At 36.3% G+C, this 12,340-nt stretch overlaps 1 protein-coding gene across 2 annotated transcripts in view; it reads left to right on the forward strand.

Annotated features, from left to right (window-relative positions):
- The first annotated feature begins 1,109 nt into the window (after positions 1 to 1,109).
- The window catches only part of LOC129762526 (uncharacterized), a 77,700-nt gene continuing 66,469 nt past the window's right edge, over positions 1,110 to 12,340 (forward strand). For both annotated transcript variants that reach the window (XM_055760913.1, XM_055760914.1), the window contains exon 1: positions 1,110 to 1,946. The gene's annotated coding sequence lies outside the window, so the exon portion shown is untranslated. The remainder of the gene's footprint in view (positions 1,947 to 12,340) is intronic.

The following is a 12,340-nucleotide window of genomic DNA, read 5'->3' on the forward strand; positions in this document are numbered from 1 at the left end:
CTGTGGGGTGAATTGGTCATACAGGTTTGAGACTCTTCTTTGATCTAATTGGATCAAGGATGGATTTTCTTTGTACAAAGCATCGAAAGTTTTTGATAATGCTCGAACAACAGTGAATTCGAATTCGAAATAGTCTCAGAGAAATTTTCACCCATAAATCAAATTTTAATGTCCAAAAATCATCACTTTTATTTTATTACATACTAGCTGACCCGGCAAACTTTGTTCCGCCCAAAATTTGTTTTTCGTTATAACATCCACATTTTCTCACTAAGCGCACGTTCATGGGTCCAATCGCAGAACTGTTCATTGATTGATCTTCCAATCTACCCTTTAAATTTATTTTTACTATAAAATTTTAGTACTACTACCAAAACCATCAGACTGTTTTCAGACACAATTCTCGTGCAAGGTTTTTCACTTGCAAATAACATGTTTCTCCGTTACATGGAATAAATGTTTGAAAACGGAAGAATGGAAAAAATAATTCTGGAAGATTGGGGTTTCTGTAACACCAATAATCAAAAGTATACCAATGATATTCTTTAAAAAAAATTACAGCTTGGTCGTTAATGGGTTAATGATAACTCTCTCATGCGATAACTCTTACCGAACGCACATGGGTTTGTATGGTCTAATAAATCGATCTGAAGGAAGCAACTCCAAAACATAAGTGCAAGTTATCAATCCTCATAGAGCAGGGCGACCTAGTTACAGTACAAAATATTCGAATATACAAAGAAAACTTCTAGAAACATTCTGTAAAAGCCCTCTTTGCATACTTCCCATCACCGCTCTTCTCATCTAAACCATTATTCCCACAATTTCTCGCTTGGTGTATAGGAATCACTACCAAAGAAGCAATGTGCATTATGCATTTTTTTTCTCATGTCGCTTCCCGCTAACCAACAAATACCACAGCCGCAGGTGCATTCGCGGATGATTTAACCGTCCACCGGCGGAGAGCAGCGTAAGCATAGGGCAGCATTTTGAAGCCCTCGCCTTCGCCAACCACAATTGACTGGAATTGTTTTCTCCTGCACGCCTTCTCTCAATGGGTGGCTGCCTGCTGCTCGGTCTCCAGCATTATCTTGAGATTCAGTCTTCTGCCTGCACTGGACGGGGACAGACCGTTGCCGCGGAACCGTGAAATCGCTTCGCTTAGTGAAGAGAGGTGTGTTTCGGAACTTTTTTTTGTTTTGGTGAAATCACAAAGTGCATAATAAAACCATAAGGATAAACTTTTATTGCCGAGCTGCATTCCGACGCTGGGTAACCCAGGTGAATCATGTGGTAGGAAAGTGACCCACAAAATTTTGTCTCGTAACTGAAAACAACCGAACGTTGAACCTGTGCAGAATTCCTACATAAAAATATTTGGACTTTTGTTTACACTCGGACTCTCCAAACAGTGCTGGGAAAAGTTTTCGCGCTGTTTCAAACAGTGCGTACAGCGCATTAGCATCATTACATAAACATAAACAAACGATCTGGATCCAGCAACGGATGAAGACGGATTGCAATGTTATACACCTGATCAACCTTTTTTTTCTCACGCGCCGAAACAGAAAAGCAAAAAAAATCGCAGAAAATGAGTGATGTGACTTACGTTGCAGCGAAAAAATATTTTATGATTGATCCTAAATGCCGGTGAGGTGTGTTAATCGGATTGTGTAACAGCAAACAGCAACCACTGTAGTGTACAGAAAGACACAGGAAATGTCAAAAAGTGTATATTGTGTTTGGATTTTCAAGTGACTCTGAGAAAAAAACGATAAAATTGTTGGCCATCTGCTTGCTCCGGAGGAACCTTTGTGTGTAATTTGATATCGTCCGACCATTGGAACGTAAATATTGGTTTTCTGTGACTCTCCGCTTCGGCTCGTTTGGATTATTTCCGAAATTGCGAAAAAATATATACACAAACCAAGTGGATGTGGTTCAAGGTGAGTCAATTCAATCAATTCGTAACGGTGCTTTTCGTGCGCTGATGGCACTCCAAATTGGCTGACATTGAAAATTTAAACAAACAATTCAATGGTGGTAATGATGATTCCGATGTCACAATACTCAATCGTATGTTTTCATGGACAAGGGAAATTGTTTCCGAAATGTTCTTTTGTTTGGCGCGGGTAAAATTTCACGCGAAAGGCTAATGCACGGCCAAATTTGTTAGTGCTGCCCGGAGTAATAAGAATTGTTTGTGTTGGATATGTCTCATTGTTTGCTCTAGTTTCAAAGATAAAACTGAAGAGTTTGCTCTTTTATGAAAGACAACAATTTTGTGACAGGTGTGTCATGTTTATATATTCGGTAACAGTCACCAATGATCCTACCAACCTAATTGATAAATTGACACTCTAAGGATTTCCAGACTATCCATGTTTCTGTGACTTCAAACCGTTACAGAACTTCTCCTAAACTCAACATGAACCTTCTACAGAATCTGTTGAACATTTATTAGGTAGAACTCGAATTTTTATGAAATACAAAAATTGGTGTATTCAGGTAAAATAAATGGAAGTGTGGGTAAAATCGACACCATGTCAGGTTAAAACCGACACATTAAGAAAACAAATGAATACTTGTCACAATAATTTCAAAGTACTAAGAGGCTATCCATATATTTTGTGGACACATGAAAAGGGGTGAATCATACGTAATTTAAATGATGAAAAACAAACAAATTGATGTATTTCGACTGCAAGCAAAAGCTTTTCACGATTGACTCACTGAACCGCATTGCTTCCGCTGCTGATGTAGGTTCGCGGATGGAATAATTCGGATTTCGGTCCAGAAATCTCAACCTCTCTTGCTTCTGGTCAGGAGCACACATGGGAGTTTTAATCCCAGCATAGGTGAGCATTAGGGTGGCAATAGATGTATGGAAAATAATTATCATCGAATTTCAAAATCCGACCATGTAGATTTTGTTTATTACATTATATTCCACGGCATTTATTTGGTATTAGATTGCTGACTCAGATTACCTTACGTAGTGCAAAACCCGTATGCGAGATATTGTGCACTATTGGGAACAGTACAAAAAATGTTCAAAAATCATGAGAGGGGTTTTCGTGGCCATGTGATTCGCTTAATAATCTGAGATCTTGGGTTAAATACCAGCATTTATCTTCTTGTGATCAATGGAGGATCAATGTGATTTATCTTCTAATTGGGCCTTTCAAAGAGTAGTATAAACAATCGCAATAAAAATTCGATCAATATCAGTATCAAGCTGGTTCGACTGAAGGGTGTGACGATCAACGTCTGGTCAAACAAGAATGCGTGTAAATTGTTCTATTTTTTATTCATAAAAATAGAAGGGTGGTGTACAAGACACGACCGTGTTGCTGACGTAGGACTGCGACATTATATTATTTAATTCGTTTTGTATATAATTTTAGAATGAAATGAAATTTGAGAACTGGTGGATTTCATGCCGACTCGTCTCGGGATTTGGCAGCACCATCTCATATTGCAGTGAAACGTTGTGGGTGTAAAGACATTGATCATTTGAGCAACTTTACATACTCTTCAAACATCTTCAAAAAGATTTAGACTATTTTGGAAAAAGGGTAAATTTTTTTTCTTTATTTTTTACAAAAAAATATATAACTCAAAAACTACAGTATCTACAAAAAACTATGATCAAAGAATGAAATAGAATGAAATGTAGGAAATTGTTTAGTCATAAAAAATACAAAAAAAATTGAAAGAAGAATTGCACTGAAAATACTATTATTTTTAATATTGAAATTCTTTTTTCTCAAAAACGTATTACTTTATATTCTGAAAAAAATTTATACGAATTACACTTTCCAACAAGTCACCCATACATCGGAAGATGGTCACTTTTTCAGGTAAAGAGTTTTTCCAACAAATTTTCCATGTTTATTTTAGAAAAATTACTACTCGTTACTAACCCGTTGCATTCTTATGTAAAAGTTATCGCAATTTACATGTTCTGCAAACTTTTTTATATTTTGAAACATGTCAAGAACATGTCAAACGCGAGAATTTACACACAAAAATGTTACGAGTAGAACATTACTTTTACAGGAGTCTGTATGCCATGTATTCCAGAAACTATAAAAGATATTTTTTGTCAAGTACGCTATCTGATACCGCTATCTTGACTTTAAACAAAATTAGGATTAGTAATATCTGTTCCAAAGGAAACATGAAAAAGTGTTAGAAAAACTTTTTCCCTGTAACAGTGCCCATCTTCCGATGTATGTTTGACTTGTTGGAAACTGTAAGGGCTATTCACATAATTTTTTTTAAGAATTTTCAAAAGATACGTTTTTGAGAAGAAATGAATTTCAATATTTATATTTTTTTCAGCGAAATTTATTTTTCAAATATGTTTGGTATATTTTTATGAAAATCTTAACAAAAACATCCTACCCGTCATCCTCAGACTATAATGTTGTAGATATTATAGTTTTTGAGTTATAAATTTTTGTAAAAATAAAGAAAAAAATGCTGGTTCTTTTCAAAAAATAGACTAATTCTTTTTCGAAGATTTCAAGTATGCAAAGTTGCCTCAATGACCTGGGATACCATGTGTCCTGATTTAGCAGTACATGTTCTGATTTTGAGATGCTTCTGGGGTGTCCTGATTTATTCTTCACTAGCTGACCCGGCAAACTTCGTCCGGCCCAAAATTTGTTTTTTGTTATCAAACATTCACGTTTTCTTATTATGAGCAAGTTCATGGGTCCAATCGAAGAACGGTTCATTGATTGATTTTCTAATCAACCCCGTTGAATTTACCTTTTACTATAAAATTCCTAGTATTTCTAACAAAATCATTATAATATCAGATTGTTTTCAGACATAATTCTCGTTCAAGATTTTTCAACCACTTGCAAATAACATGTTTCTCCGTTACATGGAAAAAATGTTTTATACAGAAAATATGATAGAATAAAGACAGCCCTAAATAGGACAATTTCTTCCTCGAGTTCTGCTCTTATCAACACATTCGGCGATACTTTTTTATTGATATAGATAGAAGAAGATATAGGAGTGCGTTTCATCACATTAAATTTCATTTCCAGTTTTGAACAAGGATCTGTTTCGCTAGTTTTTCAATCAATTTTTACTTCAAAGTTCCTTCAAACCCCTCTCCATTTCAGATTCTTCATTTTATTGCACCCAAAACCTCCACATGCAAAATTTGGTTTAATTTGCTTGATTAATTCTCGAGTAATGCAAAAATTTTAGTTTCATTTGTATGGCAGCCCCCCTAAGAGAGGAGGGAGGAGTATAACTACCGTGAAAACATTTATTGTACCCTAAAACCTCCATATACCTAATTTGGTTTCATTTGCTTGATTAATTCTCGAGTAATGCAGGAATTTGTGTTTTTCTTTTGTATGGCAGCTCCCCCTAAGAGAGGGGGAGGAGTATCTAACAACCACAAAAACATTTATTGCACCCTAAAACTTCCATATGCCTAATTTGGTTTCATTTGCTAGATTAATTCTTGAGTAATGAAAAAAATTGTGTTTCATTTGTATGGCAGATCCCCCTTAGAGAAGGGGGTGGAGAGTCTAAACATCATAGAAAGATTTATTGCACCCTAAAACCTCAATATGCATAATTTGGTTTCATTTGCTTGATTAGTTCTCGAGTAATGCAGAAATTTGTGTTTCATTCGTATGGCAGCCCCCACTAAGAGAGAGGGAAGGGGTATCTAACCACCGTAAAAATATTTATTGCACCATAAAACTTCCATATGCCTAATTTGGTTTCAATTGCTTGAGTAATTCTCGAGTAATGCAGAAATTTGTTTTTAATATGTATGGCAGCACCCCCTTAGAGAGGGGGTGGAGAGCCTAACCACCATAGAAACAATCATGGCACCCTAAAATCTTCACATGCCAGATTTGATTTCATTTTCTTGATTAATTCTCGAGTAATGCAGAAATTTGTGTTTCATTTGTATGGCATTGTATGGCCCCTTAGAGAGGGGGGTGGAGAGTCTAACCACCATAGACACATTTATTGCACCCTAAAACAACTTTCACATGTCAAATTTGGTTTCATTTGCTTGATCAATTCTCGAGTAATGCAGAAATTTGTGTTTCATTTGTATGGCAGCCCCCCCCCCCCTTTAGAGAGGGGGGTGGAGAATCTAGACACATTTATTGCACCCTAAAACCTTCACATGCCAAATTTGTTTTCATTTACTTGATTAATTCTCGAGTAATGCAGAAATTTGTGTTTCATTTGTATAGCAGCCCCCACTAACAGAGGGGGGAGGAGTATCTAACCACCGTAAAAATATTTATGGGGTGGAGAGTCTAACCACCATAGACACATTTATTGCACCCTAAAACTTCCATATGCCAAATTTGGTTTCATTTACTTCATTAATTCTCGAGTAATGTAGGAATTTGTGTTTTATTTGTATGGAAAGTTAATGTCGGTTTTTGAGAAAACAAAAACGTCATTTTCAATCAATGCATTAAAATTCAATTTTATATCCATAGTTCTGTTTCACAATCTTTCGCCATCTTTCACACAGCTTAAATATTCTATTCTCCCAGAACATGTTTGCTTCCTCGAGAACTGCTGCGAGCCATACATGTGAGAAACAGGTTGCTTGGTAGTAGCTCATAATACAGAATCCATTCCAAATCCCTTCAGAAACAGAGTATATCTTCCTGCGGGGGATCCGGTCTTTATTATTAAAAAGCATCGTATAAATCCTCGCAAAAGCGGAAATGCTAATGTTTCGCCTGACTTGATTGTTTATATTTTTTCAGAAAAACCTACAGCATCACTACATTCAATTGCAGAGAAATCAATATTCAAATTTTCACCATTCTTTAAAATAAATCATTACTCAACAAATGTGGAAAGCATATCAGCAGTGGAAGACTTTTCTGAATTTTTCCTAATTTTTATGATATTCAGTACGGTTATAGACATATTTTCCATAGTCCCATCATCAAAGTTTATTCTACTTTGAATCAGACGAACAAATTACATATGAATTTTTTTTATATTGACTGTGGATTCAAAAATTTTCTCTTGAGTAATTTTACACTCTGAAACTTATTCCTACATTAATAACTCTGGGGATACATCTACATACACATTATCTTCAATAGAGCAATGTTGTTCCTTAAACTTAATCTCGTTATAATTCCATAAATTCGTCAGACTGCTTTGGGGAGCCACGAAACAATTGAGGGTAGAGATAAAAAAAAAGTTAAATACACAATTTACCCTCTGAGACGAACCAGCCCAGGAGGCTGCAAGTCATATATAAAAATATAAAATCATATATAAAAATAAAAAAAAATCAATTTAAGTTAATGTAAGATATATACATAAATATAAATGAGTGTTCGTCAGAATATCAGGGAGCGCGCTAAAAAATCTGGGAAATCCTGAAAAATCAAGAAGGTTGGCATCTCTGACTACAACTTTTACAACCCTTTTTGAAGTTCAGCTCAGTTCATATAACAAACGATTTTCTAGGACCATCATTTGGGGTAGTTTTCAACCAGTGATCAGTTATTCGGGGTGATGCGAGGTCTAAGATGCGACATGTTATAGTTTGTATCGCATTCTCTTCATACGATCACTCGTAATGAGTTCCAGGAACTAATGAGCAGCCAGGAATCGTGTCCCCATGCACCTCAACTAATCACATTGTCGAGCGGATTTGCGACGAGCCTTTATCAGTGATTTAATGAAGATGAAGCAATAAATACGAGATTTTTTGAGTTTTATCCAAATAAAACGGTTTTATCGAGAAGTTCTAGAAGTAATTTTATTTAGTTTCGTATTACATTTTATACTTCAATCTTCCCAGTTGAAGTGGCCAGTACTACTACCAGAAAGTGTTCCCATCAGGTCTTATGAGTTATTGAATTTTTGCTTTTTCTTAACTCGTGAAAAAATTATGACCTCGGAAAATCATGAGAGAACACACAATTGGCGTCCATTTTCACTTTTCGATTGTAAACATGAGATGCGACTGCACTCTGAAGGTTGCACTCGGATGCTACATTTGTAAACGAAGATGAATAGTTTCTATTTCCCAGGCAACAACCCATAAAAACTAAGTAAACAAACAGACGATCAGCCTTCACCAACAATTAGGTCACCGCGCTCCGGTGGTTGTAAGTTTATATTGCCCCCAACAAAGATAAATCGCTGAACAGTGGAGTGTCAACGGTGGTAAAGGGAATGATTAATTACACTTCCAGGAGGTGATTGTAGACCTTGCGGGTGAACCGCCTTAAACAGATCGAGCCCCACGGCGTGAGAGTTAAATGCCCGTCTTGTGTTCCGTTAGGAGCTCAATTGTTCCACTTGAAACATTCCGCGGAGACCACGGCATGACCTATCGTGTGGGGGGAACAACAATAAAATTTGGACCTCGATGGGTGGAAACAAGACAGAAACACGAAAAACCACTCGATAAAATTGGATGCTTCCTACTAAGTTCGGGAAAGCTCGAATAGGTTCCATTGGCTATGACTGGAAGAGACAAAATAACAGCATTCCATGAGAGAGACTTGATCGAAGAGGCAACAAACTTGATTTGGATGTCACCCTGATTAATTACCCCATTCACTGCTGGAAGAACGATGAACTATGCTCGTCGGAGTGGACAGGTAAATAATTCTTTTATACTTCCCGAACGCGGCTAATCAACCGTAATCGTACGGCAGAATGGCTGGCGACCATCCGGGAAAGCATCAGAAACTCTTAGTTCGACTTGACGCCATTGGCTTGCCGGCACTCGGGGTTCGACTTTTTCGTGTCACGTTTCATACACATTGTTTTGAGAAAATAATGAGAAACGGAAAAGCTATGCTACGATATCATCATCAGCATGTGAGAAGGCTGGTCTTAGGAAGTTCCGTTTATCGGCTGCCGCTAGTGTTGACCCTTAATGCTTTTGTATGCGCTACTGTTCACAACAGTCATTGTCCGGGTAGGTTAGCTGGCATGTTTGCATTTACAACACCTATCGTAAGGTGTGTGTACTCGGATGCTGAAGATAATTATCCAATGCGTACATGATTGATGGAATACAGAATGAGAGATGGATCGTGCTTCCATGTCGTGTCATTCAAGTAGCAGTAGCTACAGCAACTAGCGAGAACCTCTTATTTGTGTACGTGTTCACTTGAGGGTTCTACACAGGAATATACTATCAATTCTGTTACCGCCTTTTTAATTTTCGTTTACCTTGTTGGGTGATTCATATCAACAGACAATTTATTAATTTATTATCAATTTATTAGGTTGGAGAAAAAGTAACCCATTATTTTTGGGTGAAATTCAAAACTATTTTTTAATATGCTTCGGATTGTCGGATTGTCGATTGTCAAATATGCACCGTTTTGTTGCAAATTTTGTTGCCGTTCTAGAGGTAGATTCATAATTTTTTTTAATGTATTATTGTGACCAACACTTTCGGCTGGTTCGTCACTTTTCCTTCCATTTTTGGAAGAATATCGGGAGTGAGAATTGAACTCGTGATCTTGAGATTCATAATATCTCTATCATAGGTCTTGATCCTTATAGGCGATAAACTCTAGTAATATATTTTTACAATTCTCTCTTCATCCCATTTTTTTAACACTCTGGAAATTTCGCAATGCGAGGCAAGGGTGGTAATCGCTTGGTGCCGGGTCCGAACTATATGGTGGATGCATAAAAACATCCCAATCAAGCTCTCGTCAATCTGTGGCCTTGCGTTGTCCTGATGTAACACAAAACCTCTTCTATTAGCCAGTTTTGAACGTTTCTGGTCAATCACTATCTACAAACGGTCCATTTGTTGACAGTAGATATCTCAATTTAGTGTACTGCACTAAAATAATTTTTTTTAATTTAATAAAAAATAGAAAAAAATCAAAAAAAATTTGAAGAATAAATTAAGTTGCACCTATTTTACTGTTGCAGTATCGACACCATACACACCAATCGCAACTTCAACGGCCTGGCTTGCATTTTCGCATTTACAAAAACAAAATATAAAATGTACCGAATTTTCTCTTTGTTGATCTTCACTGAAAACACCCTGTAACGCACAACTGAATGGAATAAACAAAAATATGAAAAAAAAATTGTTAGCGTGAAATGTTAACTTTTTTTTTAGCGTGAAATGTCACCTTTACAACTTGAAATTGTATGATCGATATAACGCGAGATATCGATCACTAAAGCTAACTATTGAGAAAATCATGGATAACTTTTTCCCCAACCTAATATATATGGTAGAGCCAATATGAGCCAATATGAGCGAGCGAAACAGGAGACCCACTGAAATGAAAGCATATAAAAAAATTTTCGTATAGTTTGCCAAATACACGGCCCAGACAGAGGAAGATATCCATTCTCGTTTATGCTCTTCTTTTTCCTCTTGGAAAACACTTTCCAACTTCATTTTATGATGAGGTGTAATATTATCACGCTTTTATACAACAGCACTAGTAGCTATATGATTAGCGTGGTCGTGTGAAACATTCCAGCCGGCCTTGGTTCGATCCCTATTGACGTCGTATGGACATTTTTTTTGCACATTCCCGAATGAAATGAAGAAACAAAAAAAAGAGATATCTGCTCCCATTTTTAAGATTTTAAAACAGCTCATTAGTTGCGCTTTTGACCCTCCAGCACACGAAAAAACATTATTTCTGCCAAAGATGACATGTTTTCAGCCAACGCTAGTTTGGGTGTACTGTCATTTAGATTTTTTTTTTGTCAAAAATCGACTATTTGGAACTAATCTCGAAAACCTACACATGAAACGTCGAGATTTACTGTTTTTGTTTGTTCCATTCGGTTGTGAGTTACAGGGTGTTAACAATAAAGGTCAATAAAGAGAAAATTCGGTACATTTCACACTTTATCTGAAATTGTAAATGGTGTTTATGGAGCCGATACAGCAAGGGACTGTCCACATACCACGTGGACATTTTTAGCGGGGGTAGGGGGTAAGACACTCCCTTGGTCGAGTGGTTAGCGTCATAACTAACATGCTGGGTGTTCGGGTTCGATTCCCGTTCTGGTCGGGGAAATTTTTCGTCAAAGAAATTTCCTCCGACTTGCACTGTGATCACGCGTATTCTAGAGCTTGCCACTCAAAATGCATTCAAGGCGTGTTATTTGGCATAGAAATCTCAACTAAGTACTAATAAAAATGACGCAAGTAATACTACGTTGAGACGGCGAAGTTCCTCTAGGAACGTTAGTGCCATTGGAGAAGAGAGAGAAGGGGGTAAGACAATGTCCACGCTTCTCCACGGAGAGGGGATGGGGGTATTGATCGAGTCCACGTGGACAGGAAGAATATATTTTTTTTAAATACAACCACCTGTGTTCTGATAAAAATATACGTGGAATTAGGTAGCTGATTCGGAATATTTCAGGAGGTGATAGAGGATCATATTTGATGGAAAAATTCTACGCATTTGGTCTATTCTCAACTAGAGTTGTTGAACTTTTCTTTAGTCGAATTTTATGTATTGAACTGACTCTAATTTAGAAAGTACGCTACTTAGAATAATTATGCTACTCATTTGAAAAATAAGATAATTTTGCGAAGAATTCAGTTGTAAAACATTTGAATTAATGGAACCAAGTAACTTTTAGAGGTAAAGATAAAACTTAAATTTTTGTGCTTATATATGTTTATATGCATGATAAGCTGGAATGTTTCTATCAATCAAATTGAAGCTGTCCAACCATTCTACACTTCTTTCCTTGACACTACACTGTTATCCTTCTTTTAATCTTGCAAAAATTTAAATGATTCACAACATCATTTATGCACAATTTTCTCAAATGAAAGCAATTGAATCGTGGTAAGCAGCGTAATTTTTGAATTAAAGTCAGTTTAAGGCAAAAAAAACGGTCTCAAGGAAAAGTCTAATAATTATTTCGTAGATGAGATTTGACCATAAGCGTGGAAGATTTTTTTTATCAAATACGATCCTCTATCACCTGAAATATTTCGGATCAGTTGCAACTTGTATACAACAATATTTCAAACAGATATAATTATTTTCGATATTCTTTTCAATTAGGGAGAAATTTTTCTCAGCAGTTTAATCCATTAACGACCAAGCTGTAAACATTATTTTTTTAACGATTTTAATTTTGATTATTTGGTTTACAGAAACCCAAATCTTCAAGAATTATTTTTTTCCGTCCTTCCGTTTTCCGAAAAAAACCGAAAAATCGCCAAACAAAAACAATGGCTAAAACCTACATTTATGATCCTGTAGGAGGTTCAATCCAATGGTTTTTTTGAACATCACAATGTGTGTTCTTTTATCGAAGTAATAGTCTAAGA

The sequence above is a fragment of the Toxorhynchites rutilus genome, chromosome 1 (assembly GCF_029784135.1).
Source record: "Toxorhynchites rutilus septentrionalis strain SRP chromosome 1, ASM2978413v1, whole genome shotgun sequence".
In the NCBI taxonomy this organism is placed as follows: domain Eukaryota; kingdom Metazoa; phylum Arthropoda; class Insecta; order Diptera; family Culicidae; genus Toxorhynchites; species Toxorhynchites rutilus.